Source organism: Phalacrocorax aristotelis, chromosome 8 (assembly GCF_949628215.1).
Source record: "Phalacrocorax aristotelis chromosome 8, bGulAri2.1, whole genome shotgun sequence".
Lineage (NCBI taxonomy): Eukaryota > Metazoa > Chordata > Aves > Suliformes > Phalacrocoracidae > Phalacrocorax > Phalacrocorax aristotelis.
In genome coordinates, this window is record NC_134283.1 from 14,507,766 (window position 1) to 14,532,849 (window position 25,084).

At 38.7% G+C, this 25,084-nt stretch overlaps 1 long non-coding RNA gene across 1 annotated transcript in view; it reads right to left on the minus strand.

The window, feature by feature from the left end:
* LOC142061017 (uncharacterized) overlaps positions 1-25,084 on the minus strand; it is a 216,298-nt gene that overhangs the window by 89,672 nt on the left and 101,542 nt on the right. The window contains exon 3 of the long non-coding RNA XR_012662015.1: positions 12,814-13,078. This is a non-coding gene — a long non-coding RNA (uncharacterized LOC142061017). The remainder of the gene's footprint in view (positions 1-12,813; positions 13,079-25,084) is intronic.

Consider the following 25,084-nt stretch of genomic DNA (forward strand, 5'->3'; position numbering starts at 1 on the left):
ACTGAAAATACAGCCCCCCTTTTGGGTCTGTGTTTCTATCTGCTTGCAAAGTCTGAGATAGTTGGTAGAATATTTTGAACACTTTAAAGCTTTTTCTACTACTTTCCAGTTCCTTTGGCATGCTGCTGTAGTCTTCCAGAAGTGGTATGGCACCCCAAAGCTGGAGAGACAGTGACTTGGATGATTATCATAATCAAAGCATGTAAGACTAACACAGGAATTACTGAATAAGGTTCCTTATACTAAGCCGTGGATTTATAAACATATAGGACTTTTTCTTGTGCAATAAAAGAAATATTTGTTTTGCTTTCAGTCAGAATAATTGTTAAAGCCCCCAGCTCTGTAAGCACTTCAGGTGCTCTTTGGGTGACTGATTCCTATGGTAATGACTGATACATCACCCGGAGTCCCTTAATGAGTCCTGTGCCAAGAAATTAAACAGATCCACAGGTGAACCTGCTAAAAGATCAAGTTCTGAGAGCACCACTGTGAACACTTTCCCCTTTCTGGCTTTAGTTTCTATGGTATGGAGGGGGAATATTTTGCCACTGTTGAGAGATACATTTGTGAAATTAAAACACAAGGTTCTGAATGCAAGGATTTAGGAGACTAAAACCAAAGTACCCAACAGACCAACGTATTTCCTTCATATCCTTATTGTATCACTAAATAGTTGCTACTAGGAAAATAAGCTTTCTACAGAGTAACATTATACAGCAATTCCTAATTTAATTAATCTTCCCCTTAAATACCCAATCTACACATTTGCATTTTTTTCTTGATATCACTGAAACTGAAGTGCCAAGAACTTAAAACACATTGTTTTCCTGTTATTCCTAATAGCCAGAATTCAAATAAGATCAGTGAACACTCTTTTGCCAAAGAATACTGACAAAATTATTATCTGCTAGTTTGTTACGTAGATGATAACCATATAATAAAACTACTGTCCAATAGTAGGTGGTTCTTCAACTACCAATGAAGGAAATAAGGTTACCCTTAGATTTTAAAGTACCTAGTTTATCTTAAAAAGATCTCACTGCTGTCTCTGTTGAGGCAAGGGCCACAGTGTGGCATGTTTAAAGGGCTCCACTGCAGAACTGCTCTATTCTCAGCAGCACAGGGTTCCTCCAGAAACTGACAGAAGCCACACTTGTATCTCTCACCAGAACAAGATTATTAGTGCTATGTAATATAGCAGGTGAGGAATATGTTTGCACAAATAAATCTACTTAACTCTTCCTGACTGAGGTAGAACTGGACATACGTACATACAGGATAGTTCATACCTGTTTGATGGAGCAAACTATTCTTTCATCTGAAGTCAATCCAATCCAAGTCAAACCACTTAACATTAGATTTCTGGTACTGAATTTCCACCATTAAATACTACAAGCGACTACAACCATTAGAAGTGTTGGTAACTTTTCCCAGGTATTTTTTATTTTAAAATTTGTCAAAGATAATTGCCTGGATGATTTTGAAATGCAAGTTTTTTATGGCAAGCATGTTAAACATGGAAAAGTAGTTGAGAAAGCAAAAAATTCAGATAATAGAGTGACTTGCTTTACCTATAGGCTGTAGCATAAACGAAGTGTAAAGGACCGTTATACTCAAAACACATACATGTGAGACGAAGTTTTAATTCATCACACATTCCTTAAAAACACAAACTTTATTTAGTCAGCATTTTGATTTCCAAAATTTTTCCTGTTCTATTTCTGCAGTCTTAACATGATTTTGTTAAATATTTAAAGGCTTCCTTCTCAGCAATAAGCAAATTGTCTATTTGTATAGCAGCTGAAACACTAGTTATACCTTGGAGAATTACAAATATAAACAGAATAAGCATTCAGGTCAGGTCAAAATAAAAATAAAATTAGAGTCTAGAAATGTTTGTAGGAAATAGCACAATTTATATTTAACCAAATTCATGTAGAATTAAAGTGGAAGAAGCTGTGTATCCAAAGCTAGCTTATATGACAACCTATACTTCCATAAGTATTTATTATCAATACAGCATATCTAACAAGCTAAACCATTCCAGCCATATTTGCATTTCAGAGTGATTATTTTTGTAGCTAGCATATTAATTTCCTTGAAATGAATAATTTATTGTGGTTATTTTTCATTTCTTCCTCATGTGTATTTTCAAGAAAATGGTGTCCTAAGGCTTGAATTACCAGCCTAATACTAGATAGTTACCTTGATCTTTGCTCAAGATACACGTATGCATGTGTATTGTCAGGGCTTCCTAGTATTTTCTCCAGCAGACAATATTAGGTAAGACTAGAAAATAAAGATACAAGGTGATTTAAAATCTTTTTGATTCAAGATGATTCAAAGATTCAATACCACCAGTATGAAGTTATATAGGGGCATCCCTTCTGGTATTTGCAGATTATTTGGGGCTATAATTTCAACCTACATTCTCTAGTTTTGTCACAGAGGCAGAGTCAGGTGAAACACAGGTAAGATACTTCTTGAGTGAAAGGCCCTTCTTGAGTGAAACAGGACTGCAGTCATGGGAAGCAACTTTTCAAGTTTTAAAAAAAAATCATGATGAGTCCAGCAGATGCTGCTATTTTTGAGGGGCATGTCAGGTTTGGCACTATCAAATCCTATCTGTCCTGGCAGCCCACCTCTTCCATGACTGCCTCCATGCAGAGGATCCTGAAGCCTCTCACACCACATGTCTTCTCAGGTCAGAGATCAGCCTGGGCAGCTTCAGAATTAGTAGTGCTCTATGGAATCTACCCCACTGTACTTGATTTGAAGTGGATTATACTTCTGCTTAAAAATAGGGAGAAACAGGAGGGGAAAAAAAGAATAGCAAAGGGTAATACAATAGCTGGTCTTCCAGTGGGCACTGAAACTCTCCCTTCTTGATAATTTTATGATATTTTCTTCATTTTGCCCATCTCATTTGTCTCTGGGCAGAAACAAAGCCAGGCTCAGCACTGCTGAGGGAATGCAATGGCACAAGCAGTAAGCGGGGATGCTCTTGACTCCCACTGAACCACTTCTGTCCCCAAGGACCTGCCAGTGGCAGATCCATGATGGGTCTGAAGGAGTGCACTGGGGAAGAGCTGGCATGTGGGCTCCCACTTTCACTGCTGGCCCAGAGTTGGTGAACACACTGATAAACACGATCTACTGGGGAATAATAGCCTATATTCTATAAAGGGAAAATTTTGTCTTTTACAATCAGTGTCCTGTGAAGGACACTTCTGAAGGAAAAGTGGACAAGTGTCATCAGTGATTAGAGGATACCTGGAGCAATGAAATGCTTTCAGTGAGATCCCTCAAAAATGAACAAACCAACCAACCCCCAAAAATCTTCTATAGGATTGACCACATGAAACCAAATATAGACCAGCTGTGAACATACAGTACCCCTTTGTTCAGGGACATCCATTTTAAAGGTGGGACAAAAAGTGTAAGGAAACCGTATGCCTCCTCTGCTTTCCTGTCACCGCAGGACCCAGCCTCTCTGTCTGCCCCATTCCCATGGTGCCTGGCCTCTTCGCAGCTTTTCAGCCTTGCAGCCCATGTGGAACATTGGCTGTGCTTCTCTCCGTGCTGCCTGGCATCTTGCTGCCCAGACACCACCTCCAACCCCTCTGGATGAGAATCTGGAAGATGCTCACCCTGCTTACTTATTAGCCTCAAAAGACAACAATCTTTTGGGGACCTTCCAAGTGGGAATAAGCTGCTTCTTGCTCTGCTTCAGATAAGCTGCTGAGCACCAAAATCTTTGGAAAATTGTCAGAATCTGAGTATTTGTTATAGTTCAGTACAGACACTACACTTTATATGCAATGTTTACTGTCTCCCAGCTTCAGCAGATAACATACAAACTGCAAATGGATATAAATTAGTGAGCTCTTCCAGGGGACAGAAAAATGTATTTTCTTCACTGTAAACTACATGTAAACATAAAATGTCAACAACCCAGGCAGGAAAAGAATTTATCTTTCCTTTTAAACATGGAAAACATACACTGATGCGGTAACCAATGCATATAGGTACAAACTGCATATTTACTACTGCCGTTTCTTGTAGTATGAATGTTAAGTACATACTTGCACCAACTTCTAGGCCCTAAACCTGTCAGCTTTCCTTATAGTCATCTTAAACATTTAAAAAAATTTAAAAAGTTTTCGTAAGGGCTAAAGCATTAGTAGTTACAGCATAAGCTGAAGATGGAATTTACTGTGATCATTCTGCATATAATGCTTGCACAAGACTAATTGATTAAGACATTCCCAGATGGTTTTAGCAGGATCTATAGAGTGACAGTCAGAATTTTTAATACTTACAGAGTCACAGAAGAATGGCATCAGTAACACAAATTGTATAAGTAGGTGGCATTAGAATGCACTAGCAATGCACCAAAAAAGTTATTTTTAAGGACTGTGACAAGAAATATTCCAATTAGGCTACGTAAATTACCAGAATGTAACCATCATTACTAAAAAGAGAATTTCCCCTGTCACCATAAAAACAATTCATTGTACAGACTGAAGAAATATATACTCTTTGGACTTATTATTAAAATAAATGTAAAAAGTTATAATTAAATGGGTCTTAAATTGCAATAATTACCTAGAAACACTGAACAGATGAGCACAGGTGAACAGTACACACATCAAAGCACAGAGTGAAGAAAATGAGAATAAATGCTTGCTCTCTCTTAAATGCTGTGTCTTCAGGTAAGAAACCTGATGTCAGCTCACAGCCAACAAACATAGTTGATGTAATTAAACAACAATACAGGTTTATTATATAACCAGATGGAAAGCTGTAGACAAGTCTGAACAGCACTAAAAGAAGATTTAATTAAGTCTGCAGAAGATCTATTTATGCAATGCTGGAACCAAAGCATACGAACTGGATCTGTTCTGCTCTGTCACTTCTTTCCAGCTTTTTATTCTCAAATTTCAAAGATTATTTAAAAAATGATAAAGGAGGAAAAATGGAGCAGTTGGAATGAAATAATGAATTTTTCATATCAAAAATCAGCGCAAAAAAGAAAGGTACTCTGCAACACAATAAATAGGAGCTGCACCAGAGACAGGCTTTTGTATTTAACCTCTCAACAAACAGAATATTCATTGCTTTTCATAAAAAGAAAGTGTGAAAATCTAAGCAAATCTCTTAGTTCAATCCCCCTTCCTAATGTACTTCAGGCTGACAAACACATCTCTGACATCATTGTACTTCAACTGACAGCCCCCTACAGCCCTCCTGCAGCTCACTCAGTGACTAGCCAATTCTCTGGTTCCTTTTCCCCATTCTGATGTTGAGGTGTCTCTGCCATCTCCCACTGCCAGTGGGCAGGTGGACTGGCCTCCTTCTCTCTACATACCTCTCCTTTCACCCCATGACATGTTGCCTCCCAGCAACATAGCCCCTTGTCTCCAGCTACCCAAGCATCCGGGAAGTGGAAGCACCTTGTAGGCAGTTTGCCTATATGAGCTCCCTTCTTAGCTCCGCTTCTCATCCCCTTGCAGGACTCCCTTGAGCCTTACAAAAGGCCAGTCCTGAAAGGCTGCATGTGCTTTATTGAACCATTAGCTCAGCAGGTTGTTTCTTTGAGCAAAATCTCCTTTTTCAACAGCAGAAGTTAACAATCACGATACATTACAACAGTGGCCTTTTGCCTCAGATGGGCACACTGTAAGCATCACCACACACAGACACACACAAAAAAAAAAGCACAGGAAAAGAAATATGGAAAGGGAAATGGCAATTTGACTGGGATCAGAATGGACAAAAGGGCCAAATCACTTGTGTGGCCACAGTGACCTGCTGAGCTGCACAGCTCCAGTAAGACCATACAGCAGCACCAAAGCATAAGCGAAGTATTGCAGAGGACCCCTAGGCACTGCCTATCCTGCTTGCAATGTTGTATCGAAGCCACAGGCAGGCTTCCATGCTCCTCTGCTAGCTATGCTTCTCTTACACCAGCTGCTAATATGGCTCAGCCGTATTTTTATTAGCTCTGATTTAAAAGTATGACAATAAATGCTTTCAGTAAATACACAAGTGACATTTTAAGGTAGTCAGTGAAAGAAATTAGTGTTAAGCTGCATTCCTCATTATCTGATTTGCCCAGAATACTTAAGTTAGTTTCTCTACAGTTTTTTCCAGTTACCATTTGGTAGCTGCCTCTTTGCTTGATCAGTGATTTTTTTTTGCTCCCTCAGCTGCTGTCTGTACAATGACATGCTTAGACACATCTGAGAAATTCAAGTGTCTTGTTCTCCTCACTCATGTCTATCTCAATTTAATTCTCTTTCAGTTCTCTTTTCGTCTCAGACAATTCCTTGTTAGTATAAATCACCTGTCACTTATCTTGATAGATTTACTTGGATCCAAACTGAGAAAGGCGAGATAATTCTTAACTCTCACCATAGCATTCTTTATTTTACCATTCTGACATTCTACATAGCAATACTATGGTTTCCAAACTTCATTTTAATATCATAGATTGCGAAATTACAACTCGGTTAAACAAAAAAGTGGGCTAAGGGAGATTTATGACTCTTCAATAGGTGTTTTGAAGTACTGTTTTTAGCCATGAATTTCACAGCCTGCCAAAGAAATGTATTTTCAGGTACCACCATTAAAAGGGAGATTCTACATGCTGAAAAAATATGTGTGTGTATGGAATGTCATAATACTGTTCACCTTTACTGATTAAAATAAAGAGTAAACTTCAGTAAACTTGAGTAAAATTTCAAAACCTGGGGTTTATCCTGAGAAATAGACAGTATTCAGCTTACAGTATTTTCAAGGCAGGGCTTTGGGTGGTCAGCCTGGTCCCACTGCACAGTGGGGCCAGGGTGAACCCTTCAGTCATTTCAGCCCTCAAGAGCACAGAGCTGTTTGTTAGCGTAAAATTAAGCCCATGAATGTGTGTGTATGGAGCAACACTGTAAAATCTTTTTTGGGTGTTGGCTGTTTTTTTTTTTCCTTGAGGCTTTTGTGGTTTGGGTTTTTTTTCAGTTGGTTGGCTGGTTTTTTTGTGCCCTTCCCCCATCCTTTTTGAAATCTTTGCAATGTAGATGGTTTTAGACTCCATGTGTCACCTCCCTCCCACATGGCAAGGCTGCTGATACCCAGAAGCACGAGGCAGAGTTCTGTGGCCGCTCTCACCTTGATGGGATCTTACTCTGAGGCATCTCCCAGCTGCATTTGGTGTGCAATGACAGCTCTAGGCTTTTCCTTCTGCCATTCTGATAGAGGGATGATTTCAGTTCAGCCAACAACTCTATTAAATGGAGTCACTAAATAGCTTGTAAGGGAGCCAGTGCTCACCAACAGCAGTAGGAACTTACCTGGTGATTTCAGAAGAGGTTTGGCTCATGCCAAGATTGCCTTTGCTTTACAGGAGAGTAAAAATTTAGGAACAACAAATATTTAATATTCAGAATATGAATAGCTCACTATTAATAGCTCACTAATATTAACAAGGTGACACTATGGAAGAAACAAATGAAACAGAAGATAACTATGGGAAGCACAGTAACAATTCCATGTATCAATAAGAAGAGAGCACTTTTCACAGCATCACAGACTCACAGGTTGGAAGGGACCTCAGGGATCATCTAGTCCAACCTTTCTAGGTTAGAGCACAGTCTAGACAAGATGGCCCAGCACCCTGTCCAGATGACTCTTAAAAGTGTCCAATGTGGCCGACTCAACCGCTTCCCTGGGGAGATTATTCCAATGCTGACTGTCTTCACTGTGAAAAATTTTCCTCTCATGTCCAATTGGAATCTCCCCAAGAGCAATTTGTATCCATTCCCCCTTGTCCTCTCCATGTGACTCTGTGTAAAAAGGGAGTCTCCGTCTTCTTTGTAGCTACCCTTAAGTACTGGTACATGGTGATGAGATCCCCTCTAAGCCTCCTTTTCTCAAGGCTGAACAAACCCAGTTCTCCCAGACTATCCTCATATGGCAGGCTTCCCAGTCCTCTGATCATCTTGGTGGCCCTTCTCTGGACCCCTTCCAGCCTGTCCACATCCTTCTTGTATAGAGGGGACCAGAACTGCACACAGTACTCCAGGTGTGGCCAGACAAGTGCTGAGTAGAGTGGGATGATGACTTCTTTCTCTCTGCTGGTGATGCCCTTTTTGATGCAACCCAGCATCCTGTTGGCCTGCTTGGCTGCAGCAGCACACTGTTCGCTCATGTTGAGCTTCCTGTCCACCAGGACCCCCAGGTCCCTTTCCACAGAGCTGCTCTCCAGCCAGGTGGATCCCAGTCTGTACTGCACTCCTGGATTATGTTTTCCCAGGTGCATGATCTTACACTTGTCCTTGTTGAACTTCATAAGGTTCTTGCTGGCCCACTCTTCCAGCCTATCCAGATCTTCCTGCAGAGGACCACTATTTTCTAAATAGTGGTACAAAAAGCTGACATTTGAAGAGGTTTCACTTTCCACAAAAAACATTATAAATAAATTATGGCTTATTATAACATGACTTGGGCAGACATTAATTCATTAGGTCTTCAGGGATTTGGGTAGAATCTTTTTGGATGAATGCAATCAGACCTTTGGTTATCACACATTCCTAAAATCATGCCATGGTTGTTGGTTCAGTTATACTTTTTAAAATACTCCTCAAATATAAAATGATAAAAACAGCTTTAGCAATGTATTTACAGTTGTGGTAATCTGTTATGAATTTAATCCCAGTGCATTCACACTGAAGGTTTCCATTTTCACCCTCATTTAATACACCATCCCCAGGAGGAGTCATTTTGACAGAGAGAGTACGTGCTTTCTTAATAGCTTTAAAAATCACTGCAGTTTATTAAACTGCAGGCAATATTCTTAATTGTGAAAAAGTTCATAATTTTGGAAACAGTGACTTAACTATGTTTGCAATTCCTAAAATTCATTGGCTACCACTCTGTTCAAAATCTCTAAGCTACTAAGGAATAGCAGTACCCTTCTTGTAGGGCTGGCAGCACCTTCACCATATTGAGATTATCTTCAATGCAACAGCACGATGAACTCAAAGCCCATTAAAAACACCGCTGAAAGAACACAGGAAATCCTGAGTTTAAGAAAAGCCTGAATGGGAAAGATATCATTTAATTCTATTGACATCTTAGAGAATTACTTTTCTCTCAAATATCATGCTATCATTTATTTTAATCAGATACCCCTATTAATACATGCATTTAGCTCTGCAGAACAGGAAAAACAGAGTGGGAAAGAACACCAAGCTCCTGTTTTGAAGTGAAGGAGACAAGCATCAGTTGACTGCAAAACAGCGTGCACTGACAATGCAATTAAGTTTAAATTATCTAATATTAATTTTGCATGCCTATGGCACCTGCAGTGTACCAGATACTGACTCAATGAGTATGTGCATACAACTGAATTTCACTGCACTGGTTTTAAAGCTGGCTTTCTGGACTAACTGAGAAGCATGGCATGTAGAAGCATTAGGGAAATCTCACTAATCAAAGTCAGTCTTCAGAAGCTTAGAGAAACATTAGTAAGAGTTGATCATCCACTCATAACCTTTCATAACATTTTTATACAGAATTGCTCTGAATGAAAATATTGAATAGTATTGCATTCTTTCACTTCATAGAAGTTCCCATGAAATTATTTTAATATTATCTGAGAATAACCAATAATCTGAGAATTATCAGAGTAAAAAAGTTTGACCTCACTGCATTTTTAATTTATATCAATATAAAAATATATATAATAAATATGTAATAAAAGACAGCCTGTTAGCAGTAATACACTCATTGACTAGCAGAGTAACTTGATGGACAAGTCAAGTGATTTCACACCATGAAAGAAGACACCAACATAAAGCGATCTTTTCATTCGAAGAATGTGCCTGTCCTGATACTAAGAAGAATGGTGTAGGATGAAAAAGAACTGGAGCAGGAATATGACATGAAAAAAAATATATGTGTGAGCATTATTTTAAAGAAAAATGTACATATATTAGTGGCTTAATTTCATGCCTACAATTTATGAGCAGCTTTGAAAGTTGACCAAGGCAACACTGGTCTCCCTTTTGATAAGACTAAGACTGTGAAAGAAAAATTAAAGAAAAAGATTATTGAATTTATAGAGTGAAAAAGGAACCACATTGCACAATTAGAGAAAAAACTGCTTAATAAAATGCACTTTAAAAAGCTTGCTGATGTTTGGAGGAGTTTCTTTTAATCTTAGGTCATAAAACTGTGGAACTGAGGGGACTGAAAATCTCCTCTAAAACCTAAGGTATTTTTTAGGTCTCAGCACTGCATATGGATACATGTAGCATTACTATCATGGTTTGAAGCTTGCTTTGCTGGTACTAGCATTCAAATTTTATTAAAAGAACCTCCAAATTTTGTGGGGCTTAAAATAATCACTTATTAGCTTTTTCTTTTCTCCCTAAGAATATGCTTTTTCATTTTGAACCTTTAAGGTTCAAGTTCTTGAGCATTTCTGAGCTCAGAAAGCAATAGCTTATCAAAGAAAGAAAAAACTACTATACAAACATCAGCTTTTGGATTCAGGTAAGAAAAAAAAAGAATGAAAAATTACAAAGAAAATACTATGCTATTTAGGTGGTTCAAAGGATTTGTGTAATTAAGTTACGTTTTGCAGTTTGTGTAATTATTTATGAGTTCCCAAGATTTGGCACCATGATCAGATAGGTACCCTATGTGCGGAACTTTGTAGAACTTGTGACCAGAAAGTTTACTCATGAGAAAATACCAGTTCACATCAATAGAAAAACTTTCCTGAGCAAAGACAGATACAAACATAACAGGTAGAAGGTATATGGGTCTGAATGTCTTGACAGTGAATCATCACCTCCTTTGCATATCAAAGGGAGCGATATTAGGTCCTTTAAGACAATAATGTGATTGGTCCTTGAAAAAACAAAATTTTATGTGGAAATACTGAAGAAGTTGACTAATTAGGGACTAATTCATACTATGTAGTTTGAGACTACAAATTTCAGCATCTAAATTAGAATCCTGTAGAGCCATCACAGAGGGGCTTCTGCAGAAGACAAATCAGAGCATCTCTAGTAGTGCTCAATTTCTGACCTCAGGGTGGATAACATTAGCTCATCTGAAAAGCACTCTCCTTTCTGTCTTAAAATAAGAGACTAAGAACATCCACTGACTCAAAGTAGATTTTCTGCAAGTTCTGCAAGTCCACAAACTGTTGACCTGTGGTTTTGCAAAGTTTGCTTCCACTCTCCTACCTAAGTGATTTAAAATAAGAAAAAAAAAAAATCAATAACCTATATGTAAACAATCATACTAACTGTTGCCCAACATAGCGTCTGTTATAAGCGCCAATAAAAACCTTGCAAATGGATTACAAAGTAAAATACATTTTATACATTACAAAAATGTCACTTTTGGCTCTACCTGTTCATATATGGTAGCAGTTTTATAAACTACAAACACAGTTCTACCACTTATTCTGTTAAATGCTTTTGAAACAGTGACTTTCTAACCAGAATACCTGCCAGTTTATAACGGAATTTTATTGCTAGGAGATTGAGAAAATAGAAAGTTTCAGGACATCTACATTGAAAACCTACTGATAACTTTTTTATTATATCGATGTGTCGCAACCTGTGATAGATAAAAAATGGCCCTTCTGAATACAGTCTGTAGTAAATGGAAGGTAGCATACAAGAATTATTCTAATGATGATTTTTAATTCTCTTAGAGCTACACTCTTACTTTTCCATAATTCTGCTATTTATAGCGTATGAATTTAGACGTTATTTCTGCTATGGCTGAATTGGCAAGATGTTGAACTTTTTGGCCTTAACCCCAGGAAAGAACAGAAACATTTTAGAAGACCCACTGGCATCACTGAGAAGTTACTTACATAAGCTTGCTATTAAGCATATAAACTTAACTGATTTGCTAGGTTAAGACACTATAGCACTTCAGAAGGTAGGTATTCATTCTACACCATTTGACAGATGGGAAACCCATGCAGCAGGTCAATGAAAAATTCTGGACCAGGAGAGTGGAGTCTCATATTCCAGTCAATTTTCCATCCTACTTGACCCAGACCATATCTTTCTTTATGCAGCAGGAATCTCACAAGATTTTTTTCAATTAGAACAGTATTAACCACTTTTTACACTGATTGCTTCCATTTTGGCTTCTGCTTACAACTAACAGTAATTCTCCTCTCTGCATTCAGACCACGTAACTTGTAGATGTATTCTTGACCCTAGTATCCCAATCACATAATTTCTCTTTCTTGTAAAAGCCTTACAAAACTGTTCTTGCCCACATCCAGACATGTTTTCTGCTGCCTCTACTAACACCAGTTAACTTTTCCCTGTGCCACTTTCTCAGTTATTTAAGGCACCAAACAGGCAACCACTATCCATATTGCTATACGGTATCTTCTAGATATGGTTTCCTCTGTAATGTACCTAATGTGAAACATTCTAACTTTAAACACCTTACAAGCCATTTCTTTATAGCAGAAGAATAAGATCTGAACAATCAGATTACCGGGTCACCTGTGGAGCTCCTTCTCAACTGAAACCTTCTCAACATAAGAATATCATCCACTTGTTTCCTACTCTGTGCAGAAATATTTTTGTTGTTGGGTAATCAGAGCTTGCAGGAAGTCACATGTTTAATGAAATGCTAGACTGAAAAGAAAGAAATTTCTCTGCTACAAGCCTCTGATCTACATTGTGCTCTCTATATTACATGATATTCGCATTTTGGAAGGAACCACATTTGACTGATGCAAGTATAGGTATTTTCATTTAAGATTCTTACCTTCTTGGAAACCTGGCTTGTATTTAGCTGCAGTGGTGAAAAGCAGAGAGGAAATGAAACACTGGAAGATCTTCTTCACAGGAGCAAACAATTCACATCCATGCAGATCTCATGGACTCCTACCACCTGAGTAATCTCTTCAGCCAGCCAGAGAAAAATCAATCAATCCTTTGTGCACACTGCACAGGCTCTGCAGGGAGCTCCCTGCCTACGGTCCTACCCTGGACCATGGGATATGGACCTTAAAACCAGAGGCATAGACCACCTGTAACAAATAAAAGTTAAACCCAGAGTCATTCTTGTGCTTTTACAACTCTCTGAATGCAACAGGAAAATTTAAATGCCCCAAAGCTTCCCTAACACTTTGGAAGCATACGGAAGGCCTGTGTTACATGCTGAGAAATTCTGCTAGAGAGAACAGCAACATCTCAAAGAGTCAGCAAAGACATCACAACTATTACTCCCTCAGGGTAGCTCATCTGAACACAGATAGAACTGTGTGGGTGAATAAAGTCGAGCCTCTGCTGTGGACTTAGACCTGTAAAATACATGTCTGGTCCTTTTAGCAATATCTGCGTACAGTTTTATAGTGTACATTCAATCTGGCTGTAAAAAGAGATGTTACAGATGAAGTCAGAAAAGACTTACTCAAAATAATATTGATCAAATTGCAAGATCAGTGAACAGTGAAACAGGTACGTCTTCTTCTAGGTCTTTGTCACTGATTGACTGTAGGACCACTACTAGGAATGTGCTTTCCTAATGGGTTAGCAGAATTGACTTCTGAATGACAGTGTTTCTTCTCCAAGCTTATACAACCCCAAGAGTGCAATGAAGTAAGTTTTGCTGGACTTTGTCATGGACAAATGTCATTTGGAGGCATCAGGTACATACTCCTACTGCCTCACAGAGAACTCAGTTTCTTTTTGCAAAGAAAATATATTTGTCAGTAACTTATATTGTGACAGTTAATTAAAAAGAAACTATAAACCTCTGACAAAAAGCAATCCACATTATTCCCAAATGAGCTCCTGTACTTTGCTTCTGTTCTCTTATGTACCAATTACATGCACATGTCTCTTCATCTCATCAACAATAGTTTAATAGTGCTCTAGAAAGCAAGCAAGCAGGCATAGTAGCTCTCCAATAGGCTTACCAAAGGACCCTTAAATGTGGGGAAGCAAATTAAAAGTTCAGTAAACAATGTGAAGAGCTGAAAAGGACCCAAAATGCTTCAGCAAAAAGACAGTGGTGTAAAACTGACATGGCTTAAAAGGGCCCTTTTCAAATGGGATTCCCCAGCACACATCTCACCAGCCATCAGCCTGCAGAATCTTGCCATTCAGCATCCACACCCGCACACCACATGGGAACAAAAGTGAGACAGGAGCTATAACTGGGACCAGAGGAATCTGTGAATGCTTGGGGGCCACCGTGGGAATCGACCCAGTGTGAGCAATGTCAGTCCGGCAGCAGACACTGCAGAAGCCGCTGGGCTCATTGCTCCCAAGGACACTCACATATGCGTGGTTCTATGCATGTAAGCAATCCAGCAAACTGAATTTTTCAGCCCACCTTCCCCACAACCATACAGAGTTAAGCTATTAATGGAGAAAGAAAGAAAACTCAGCTTAGAGTCCAACTGGCATAGCTGCCAGAGGTCCCGCAGAATATGTTACAATTAGGTTTTACAGAGCACTGTAGGAAGAAACCCTGAAGCCTGCTGAGGTTTAAAGTCAGTATTTCACTGTCAGAGACAAGAAACTGCTCTGGTTATTGGCTCATACTGACTTCACGTCCAGTTAACAATGATAGCCAATAAATTATCTGCCACTTCTGATATTCTTGTCATTTGCAGGGATACTGCAAATTTTCATGCATTTATATAGTGAGTAATTTATCAGATATTCTTATAAGTACTCATATAATCTAGATAGCAGCAAGTGCTTAGTCACTGCTGAGAAGCACTACTGAGAATCTGAAAGATTGGAGGGGAACAGCGTTGTCCAAATAGTTTTCATTCTGCAGCTCTGCCCTGCTGTAGAGTGCTGCATTTACATGGTGAAGCTTCTGGGATCTTATAGATTATTACTTAAAATTTCATCTAGTAAGAGCAGTTCTGTTTAATAAACTGATAAATATTCCTGAACAAATATAATAGATTGTTATAATATCCAGCACTAAAATTTAGGAGTAGATAGGTGCAAAGAAAATAAAAGATGAAGATCTGCCTTACCAATTGAGAGGCACCAAAAAAAAAAAGAGTCTCTTGGCTTTTATCAGAATTTCCCCACTTACTGCCTCAGCTAATGAAACATAATGTAGTGGCAGTGGTGTTATTGTTGCCTACAAACCTCACCATAAAGCAGATGCGTCTTGAGATTAATTTAGCAGTTACCACCAGAATCTTATCCATAATCTGTCTCCTGAAGCTAGTTTGTTTTTTTTTTTAATACAGCATATTTGATAGATCACACACATTTAAAACATAAGACACATAAAAACACTTTTCCATTTTTTAACCTGCAACTAAAAAAAAAATACATAGTGAGCTTTCTTGTCAGAGACTACTGAAAGACACAAATATATAATTCTTAAAAAATAAATCAAATAGATTGATTTTATGATAAAGTGAATTATTCAACACTGATAGTGACCAAGGAGAACCCAACACAAATAGGAAATATTTAAACATACATTGCAAATATGCAGGTACTTCAATTAAATAATTAGAGACAAGTGCATGCAAGTCATTTAAAATACATATTTAATGGTGAGAACAGATATGAGAGAAGTATATATAAAATACACACACAGAGACATTTGCTTCCTTGCCAGAATGCTGCTTAAGCCAACCTGAACAGCCGAAGTAAAACACCACTAGCTCTAAGTTACACAGGAAATTGGGGTAATAGCTTCCTCCCATGAAAATGGGAGGTGGACCATTAATGACAATATAACATCAAGGACTACACTTCTAAGAAACCCTATAACCAGAGAATAATTTTTTGATTGATGGGCACAGATTTTACCAGATTCCTGGTAAAAGACCAGCTCAAACAGAAACAGGTTTCTGCTTCTAACTTCTTACTGTCTATGAATGGCAGACTGAGCAGTCCACATAAGTGTGCCCTAAGCACAGGGGCAGCTAGGCATCACAGCTACAGCCTAAAGCCAAGGCACAAAATAGAGTCCTCTTTTTCCTAATTACAAAACAGAAAGAAAATGTTTTCCTTAGTTATACATCTTCCTAGCAACCTCCTTGTTTGACTTTTCTAGACTCCTCTATCACAACAGATTCTTCTACTTAAAAAAATAAAAGAAAATCTCAACAAGCAAGTTAACTTTGTTTTTATTGGCAGATGTTTATCCTTTCTTGGAAGACTAAGTTCTCAGACGTCTACAAGAAGGACAGGTTTGTTTTTGAATCCTGAATCAAGAAGCTGTTCCACTTCCTTTCAATCCCTTTCCAACTCCCTGTTCAGACCACTTTCCTCTCACTAGGTTAAAGAGAGTAAATGGCTTAGATTCATTACCTTTCCTCCTCCAAAAAAGTTCCCAACAGGCTTTGCATAATTTGGCTTCAAAGTTCTGAGTGGTCTGAACTGCCAATAAAATTAATGGCAAATGATTGTGCTGCAACTTGCAGAATTAGGCCCATTCATTAACACTCAGGCAACATCAAATTACTGTTTCCAGTGTAGAAATGAAACCACCTCTAAGACGAAATATCCTTTCTCCCTTCTTATTCCTCAAACACAGCAGTGGATCCCAAGTGGGAGGGGTGGGAGGGGGATGTGGGAATGCTCACCAGGTGTGAACATGTCTCTGAAATAGTTTCCTGCTTCCAAACCACACCCAGTATGACACTAAGGAGAAGGGGGGTGGGGTGGGGGGGGAAGCAAGCTGTGTGTCTAAGTTTGAAAATTTGAAAATTAAGCTGCTGCCTTGGAGTTTGAAGTAACAGGTACTATACAATAGAGGACAATCTTTCCAAAAGGAGAATGCAACAACTCTCAAACAAGTAAGAGTAGGCTCAGCTGGTTCTTTTGATCATGATTTTTGGAAGCATAAGAAAATCAGATCAAATACATTATGAAATAGATATTCTCCAAATTTAAATGAAGTTGAAAGCAGATATTAAAGGGCTATATGATACAGAAAATCATAGGAGACTGCTACTGGTAATGTTAATTATAAACATTCCTAATACTTTGTCGCTAAACTCTAGACCTTATTCCAAGTTCTCTTTATATATAATAGTAGCACATTTGTACCGTTGTAGGAAAGGTTTTGTCAGCACTTCCATTATAAACCTCTTGGTGGGACTTGAAACTTTGTCATAAAAATGTGCTTCAGGAGTAAAATTGGCATGGACAGTCTCAGTTTATTACAACGACAGTAAGCGTGTTGCAAATATAAAATCACAGAAAGGTTGAGGCTTGAAGGGAATTGTGAAGATCACATAGTCCAGCTTCCTTGCTCAGAACAGGGCCAGCTACAGCAGGTTGCTGAGAGCTGTGAGTAGTTGAGACTTGAATAAATCCAGCATGGAAAATAAAAAAACCTGTCCAGGCAACCTGTTCCAGTGTTTGATTACCCTTACAGCAAAAAAAGATTGTTCTTATGTTTATATAGGTTATATTTTACTATGTTATTCATCCTATATTTTATACCGTATTTAAGAAAATAAGTTTTAAGCTAGCAAGAATTAATGCCATTGCTGGCTTGCCATGATCTAACTATCTGAAAAGAATGCGACTCTAATCCATTACTGAGGTGCCTGTGTATTTGTTACAGGCTTCATGCATGACCACATACTAACATTGGACCCCTGCCATTCTCTATGTTAAATTTGACATGGCCTGAAATTCAACTGAATTTGAATTTTCAAGCCAAAAGGCATGCCTCTGGTGTTTGAGAAAACACTGTGTGAACTTTTAAGTGCCTAAAGGTGATAACTTCTCTCAGTAATCCAGCTGTGAGGAAAAACTGAGCAGAAGAATGTGATTCCCTTTAATCCCCTTGACATAAAAAATGAAAAAATTTTACTGAAATTTAAAAACTAATAAAGACATCCAGACACTCACCATAAGAGATTTCAAGCAAAATTGCAAAAAAGTAAAATTATAATAAAATAAAATCAGGAACATATAAATGAATCTTAGCATTTAAGAAACCTTTACTGCAAGGGAGTACACATCCATTTATATACAATACCATACCATAATACCCCTTCAGTTTTTTGAAAAAGAAAAAAAAAAAAAACAAACAAAAAACAGACCCAAACCAGAAGTCAACACCAGCTGGGAGAATCTTCCTATTCTGGTAACTTCTGTACTATCTGCTCATACAATTTTTTTTTTTGCTGGAGCCTTGATTCATGCACAGCTCTGAGCTTTTTTTATTTCTACTTGTCTACTTGTCTACAGTCTCCGACAAGCCAACAAATAGAGCAGAGGGAAGCATGCACTGTTACTAGGATTACTCAGAAAAAAAGTTTTTCTCTAAAGAGTTTGCTTTAAGTACATTATCTGAAAACGTAAAAGTGATAGTCAATTCATTAATCTAATGCCCATGTTGCTTTACCACAATTTTACTATGTTTTGTTCATTTTCTCAAATTGCATCAGCAAAGTTCTCAACTTGTTTTTTTGTCAGTCCACTGTGGAAAAGTTATTACTAGTGATATACTTTTAAATCTTACAGGCAATTATAGGATCAGCCATATATTACTTTTTACCTGCTTGTTCTATTGCTTCAATCTCCTTTCCAAGTATTCTGTTATCTTAAGCAGATGCTTACAAATCTTTTGTACAGTTTTGCCTTTATCTGTGGAAGACTGACTTCTTTTGGTCTCTCTAGTTTTCACTGGCCAATGCTCAGTCATTGAGCATCACTGAATTTCTGAGATTTTTAATGACAGGGATATTCACATTTCCTTTTGGGTTTTTTTTTTTTTTTTTTTTGTAACATCTGTGCCTCACCTCTCTACTGTGATAGCCATTAGATACTTAGAAGACAGATGTCAAGTTACCTTTGACAATGGAGTAGATATGCTCCTGTGTATTTGAACTAATGCTTTACTCAGTACCCATTTGAAAATGGGGTTATTTATAGAATTCCTTAATTCTGTTATACATTTCTTGGAGGCCACAAAGACAATACAAAAACTTACATATCACATGTTTAATCATACTGGTATCCTGGGCTGATATAACATCTGCAATCCATACTCCCAACAAGTACTTTGGAAAAAATAGATGCCAGCTTTATTGATTTCATATACGACTTGAGCCACGGCAAAGAATCAGGTATGAAGCCGCACTTTGTTCTTCCAGTCAATTCTCTCATCCACAGAAGAGACAGAGCCTTCCTTCCAAGCACAAAAGGCAACAGGTTTGCATTCTGTGTCTGCAAATCCAGTGCTGTCACAGAGCACTTAATACAAACTTACTTGGTTGCTGTGTGAAAAGACTAATTCCACTCACATACACACAGAAAGAAAGAAAATCCATATTGAGAGAAGGCTTTAATTAATAGATCTCTCTTCAGCACAGATGAGTACCCAGAGATGAAAAGGCTCAGATTACCTACTTCATGCTGGTAAAGTGCAAAAATGAAACGCTGACCAGCTTTGGAAAGGCATTCCATCACATTTAGGTAAACTATGAACAAATGTACTTTTCATAACCAACATCAAAATAAGAATTATTACTTAACTTTTGGTACTTTGATCAGATTTCCTATGGTACAGGATCAATATTCTCTCCCTTCCACCCGTCACCCACTTTTCTTTTTTTTTTTATTATTATTATTTTATTATCCAGGCTGATAAGGATGATATATGCTCTCTAGCATCCTCGGTATTATATCAAAATTAAGATCTTTGACATCCTTCTGCCACAAAATCAGTGTTGAAAGCACTAGGATATTTGCCACTCTGCTTCCTGTTTCCCCCAAACTAATAATCAATCTCCAATAAGAGATAACTTTTCATTTTAGAATCAGACACAGGTGTTGTTCTTACCAATTCACATGCTGAATGAACTTGATCTCTCTACTTTCCTTCCCAAATTTCAGTCTTATCAGCCCAACACTTGCAAATACCTATGCAAAGACCCAGCAAGGAAACAACATAGAACATTTCAGTTCAAGGAATCTGGACCATAAACATCTCTCCCACCTTTAGTATACCCAGTCTGGTTGAGTACAACATGCTGCTAAGGTATGCATGTCAGGAAATTCAGCTACTAAAGCATTTCACTTTGTCACACCCTCTTATTTTACACAATATATATCAACTTGTCTTTTTTATTAGGTGAAGAGGGATTGTAAACTACCTCGGCTGGTCTCAGTCTGAGGTATCTGAATTCCGTGATCATGATGGACTTACCTCTTTCTCATTCAGGCTTTGGGGACAATAGAGGATTTTAGAGATTTGTTCGATTATAAACTTGAAGTTTAAATATTGATTCATCATGTCTCACACTCTTTGTACTTTATTAGAGCTGTAAGAAATGTAATGATTGTTTTCATCTGTTTGCTTAGAATTAAGCTAAAGGGTTCTCATTGTAACAAACATTCAGAATAACCTCCTTTCCAAACTGTGCTTGGCCTTTTGCACTCTCAGTGTAAAATAGCCTGTCTTGTGCAGGCAGTTGAATTTGTTCCAGATTTTGTCAAGCATATACAACAAATACACTTTGACAACCTTAAATGCTTCCTACAAAAAGATTTGTTCCCTGTGTTCCTTGCTTAGATCTGATAAAGTAAAACATATCTGTAATGTTGACTATGTTGATAAAAGCTTTTGTGAAGGTGAAGCAGGTATCCCAAGATGGAGAGGCTTTACTGCAATGTAACTTTGGGTATGCACACACTACTTGGGACAAGCCTTTCCTCTGTTTCCAATGTTCAGTTTCCAGACATTCACAGACTCGTCAGAAGAAAGGCGCATGAATCCCCAGAGCTTGGGGGTGCAAATTCAGACTGGTCTCATGCCAGAAGTCTTCTCCAGCATGGATCCCCAGAAACTCCAATATAATAGTAGTAGGTTTTTTCAATTCCTTATTGTCACATCAACATATCTTGATGAGAAAATCTGATCCCAGTTAGATTACTTTTACTTTTCATTCCATGTCACCCTTTATCAGTTTCTCTCTGGGTCTTCGGGTACTTTTGAAGCAAACTTCCCAGTAATTCCTACTTGCAATCTTTTGTGTTGAGGTGCAGCTTCAGAGAGCCAGAAGACTGCCACTAACATACTTCAATGTCTAATTGATATGTGATCCAGACAACCAGACAGAGCTTTTCTGAACTGCATATGAAATGGGCAATAGGACCTCAGCACTTAACCACTCCACTTTACAGCTCTGGTCTGGCTACACCACACTGACTGAAATGAGAGCACAATCTTGAAAAGTCCCCTCAGTGCTCTACTCCCTTGAACAGTCTTAGCCTTATCTTTCCAAAGGCCCCAGCCACTGCTTTATCACTACACAAAATACTAACTAAGGACCATGCTGCTGTGTACAACAATTTCATTTTAGTTCAAATACTTAATTTTTTTTTGTGTGTGGTAGTTTTAAATTTATTTTGAAGATGTTCAAATGTTAACATTAGGACAATAAAATTTGGCTGAAGCTACTTATTAAGAAATGCAACAAGGAATAGGTACCGGTTTGTTTTTTTTTTTCTTCTTTACAAACTCTGCACTGTTCACACAAGATGCAAAGTTTATTTTCAAGCTTCTTACAATTCTGATGAGTTTTTCTTACTGGTCTGCTCATCTAGCTGCTCTGCTGATCTTACGTGAGAGCCTTGCATTCCCCCAGTTTACCTCTGTAGCTGTAAGTCTTCAAGGTATACATGGCTGGTTTCCACCAGCTTTGAATTCCAGTTATCTACAGACACATGCAGCCCTCCATCCAGCCCCAGGTTATTCACATGGGAATGAGAGCAACAATGCAAGACTGTGGAAAAGAATTCCTTGTATCCAGAGTTGAGCTATGAAAAGATCTTTAAGATCTCTCTCAAAATCCCTCCCCAGAATCCTCATCCCTAGCAGCCCTCTACATTTTTGTCCGCTCTTTTAGTACTTTGGGCTTCTTTTTCTGCCTCTACTTCCCTGCAGCTGTGCACCATCTGTCCTGTTCCAATGCCCCCTGCAAATCCCTTCCAAACCAGAAGCGCAGAGATAGCAAAGCCCACACTGAACTGCCCCACAGCTGAGATAGATCTTTCAGCCTGGAGTCTGACATTTGACAGAGATGTTAAATCACAATAGTTAATAGTTCAATGAGAGTAAGCCCAAGTGGGGCAAATTCAGCCCTCTTAGGCCTTACAGTGACACTCTGAACCATATGACAACTTGTGCTAACACTTAAGAAATGTCTTCCAAACACCGTGGAAAGCACATACTTTCATTTATACACTGTTCTGATGAACTTGTGGAATGAAAGCCACTGCCTAGCTGCATTCCTGAGACAAGTTTTATACCTCATTAATGCACTACATAAGCAGTACAAAAATATATCCATATGTCACTGCCAAATTGATACACTTTTATATACTGTTAGATTAAGATGGTTTCATTTCATTGCTCTGCAAATGGACTTTTGAAAGTGTATTTCACTCAAAGTTTTGTGTGGTACTGACAGGCAAAGCACATGAAAGACATTCGTTTCCTTGTGTAAATGCAGAATCTACTGTATGCCCTGAAATAAAAAAACATGACATCAACAAACACTGACATTTTTACAATCTTCCAATAAAGGGACCTTTTCAAAGTGTAGACTGCAGCCCAGTGTCCCCTTCCCCCATCAAGGGGCACCATTTTAGAACCAATTCCACTGAATTATGTTATCATACACTGTAATGTCTCTTGACCTGACCCACTTCAAGTCTGAGGGGGTTTTGTTTACACCGGAAGACATCTGATCCAAAGCATCAGGAGGATTGCAGCGCTGTCTAATTAGAATAACTTTTCAATTTATAGTGAATAATAAATACACATTGTTGGACACTGCTGCCTAGTGGACTGGGCAAAGCACCAGCAGATCTGGGCTGTGTCCCTTAAGGCATAAAGGCAAAGAAAAAAAAAAAAAGACAGACAGACTTCAGCTGGTATTATGTATCCAGCTCTCCATCACGCAGCCTGCCTTTACACCTTTGGTTGCCATTTCTTTCCCTCCTCAAAAAGGCCAATTTGTTGCATACACTCTCATATCAAGAGACTAGACTATTAGCTACAGAAAGGTAGAATACTAGCTTCATGTTTGAGAGGCAGTTAGTGTAAGACAACCACAATCATAATGCACAACCATGGTGCTACAAGAAGAAAGTTAAAATTACTCTCTCCACTTAGTTATGGGTGTGCTGTATGAACTTAAACACAGCACTTCACATCTTGTATTTTAGTGCTAGGGATTATGCTGAGATGATCCCCACAAGGGCTGAGGTATTTGTAGGGTCCGTCTTCCCAAGAGTGGCCAAGTAACAGAGATGGCTGGTGCTCCTGGTGCTCTCACTGCCCTTAGTTCCATGGTAACTACTGTCCAGGCGAACCTAGAGATATAGTCCTCTACCAGACCAAGAGACAGCTACAAATTTCAAAAGCAACATTACCTACCCCTTGTCCCTTTTTCCCCAGCAAGGTAATCTTGGGAGTGCTTTAAATGGGCCTCTAAAATGGAACCATTTGCAAAGGTAGTTTTACCACAACTATACAAAAGCCACAGATTTTTGTGTAGAACAGTTTCAGGAAACCTGCAGGGTCAGAGCCAGGGATAGAAAACATACTGGGTTGTTATGGGGCAGGGGCAGTAGTAAGTGGTAGTCAAGAAAGCTTAAAGTAATTATGAAGAATGTCCTGGACTGATTCTTTCCGATAGGTGACTGCAGAGTGTCTCTGCAATTGTTCTCCCTTGTTTTGAGAATAGAGATGCATTTATTGAATGTAGCTTGCTCTTACGGCAAAGACAGACGGAAAGCGTGCAGGGCTGTTACTTAATACAGCTGCTTGCACACAAAGCTGCATTATATGAGAAAAGCTGCATGAAAAGGATCAAAATGATGAAATATATCTGGCTTAGAACACACCAGTAAACATCCGCAAATGTATTATGGTAGTTCAATTACTGATAAGATAGTAGAGCCTAATCTTAATATTTAATTATCTTTAGACTGTATCAGTTGTTAAGCTGTCAGCAACATATGTAGAGGGTACATAGGTGGACATCTGCTGCAGACTAAGAATGCCATACACCAGCAGAGCTGTTTGCCACAAATACACAGAGAGAAATTAAGGAACCAGTATTGCAGCCACATCTTCCACATAAAACATAGTTACAACAGAGATACATAGCTTGGATCACACTGCTGCTGGTAGGAGGCAGAGGACAAACTGCACCAACTGGGGGCTCCCTGGGGGTGAGGAGGTTCCCAGGGTAAGGGAGATGAAAAAGTGCTGTTTAAACCATCTGCACTGAACCACCCAGAAATACAGCTGGAACTAAGCTTACATATCCCTCTTGCATGCAAAAAGATGTAAAAGATCATTCAGGTTGCAAAGTCAAGTTCAGTTAAGCTGAATTCTGCTTCTTTGAACAGGTGCATCAAAATACTGTGTATGCATAATTATATGAATGCATTCTTTTTTTTCTGCCCCAGGAACATCACCGCATGGACAATTCTCACAGAGATAAGTCCTGTGTACTCCTCTGATCATAGTTGCTACTACCCTAAGCACCCACTGCCCACACCCACCCGTATGGAACTTGCTTGATTAAACTCATATGCACTTTCTTGCCTACAGTCTTCCTCCAGCAGTTCCATATCATTCCCCTCCTCACCTCACTACTCCTTATTTCAGCTTTCAGCATCCTTTGCCCAGCCAAAGTGTCTGCCTTCAGCTCCAGTCCCTAATGCATTTAGTCTTTGGGGGCTACCCTACCTCAGTGCCACAGCAGCAGCACTACAGCAGTAGAGTGTTCACCTGCCCACTCTAAGTCAGGATGCCTTACCAGTACCACAAAGTAGCTACTGGTCTAAACATATCCCTGAGCTAGGGCAGGTCCAGGAAAAGTGATATCTTCTCATTTAGCTTCTCCTCTAATGAAGCACATGCAAATAAAATCAAAGTCAGTAACGTAACTAGATTTAGCTGGATTCTTATAAGAACAAAAAACAGACTCACTCCCAGCAACAGAGCAACCCTCTAGACAAAGTGTCTGGTCTGAAATATGAAAGCTTGTTGGCCAACACTTTAG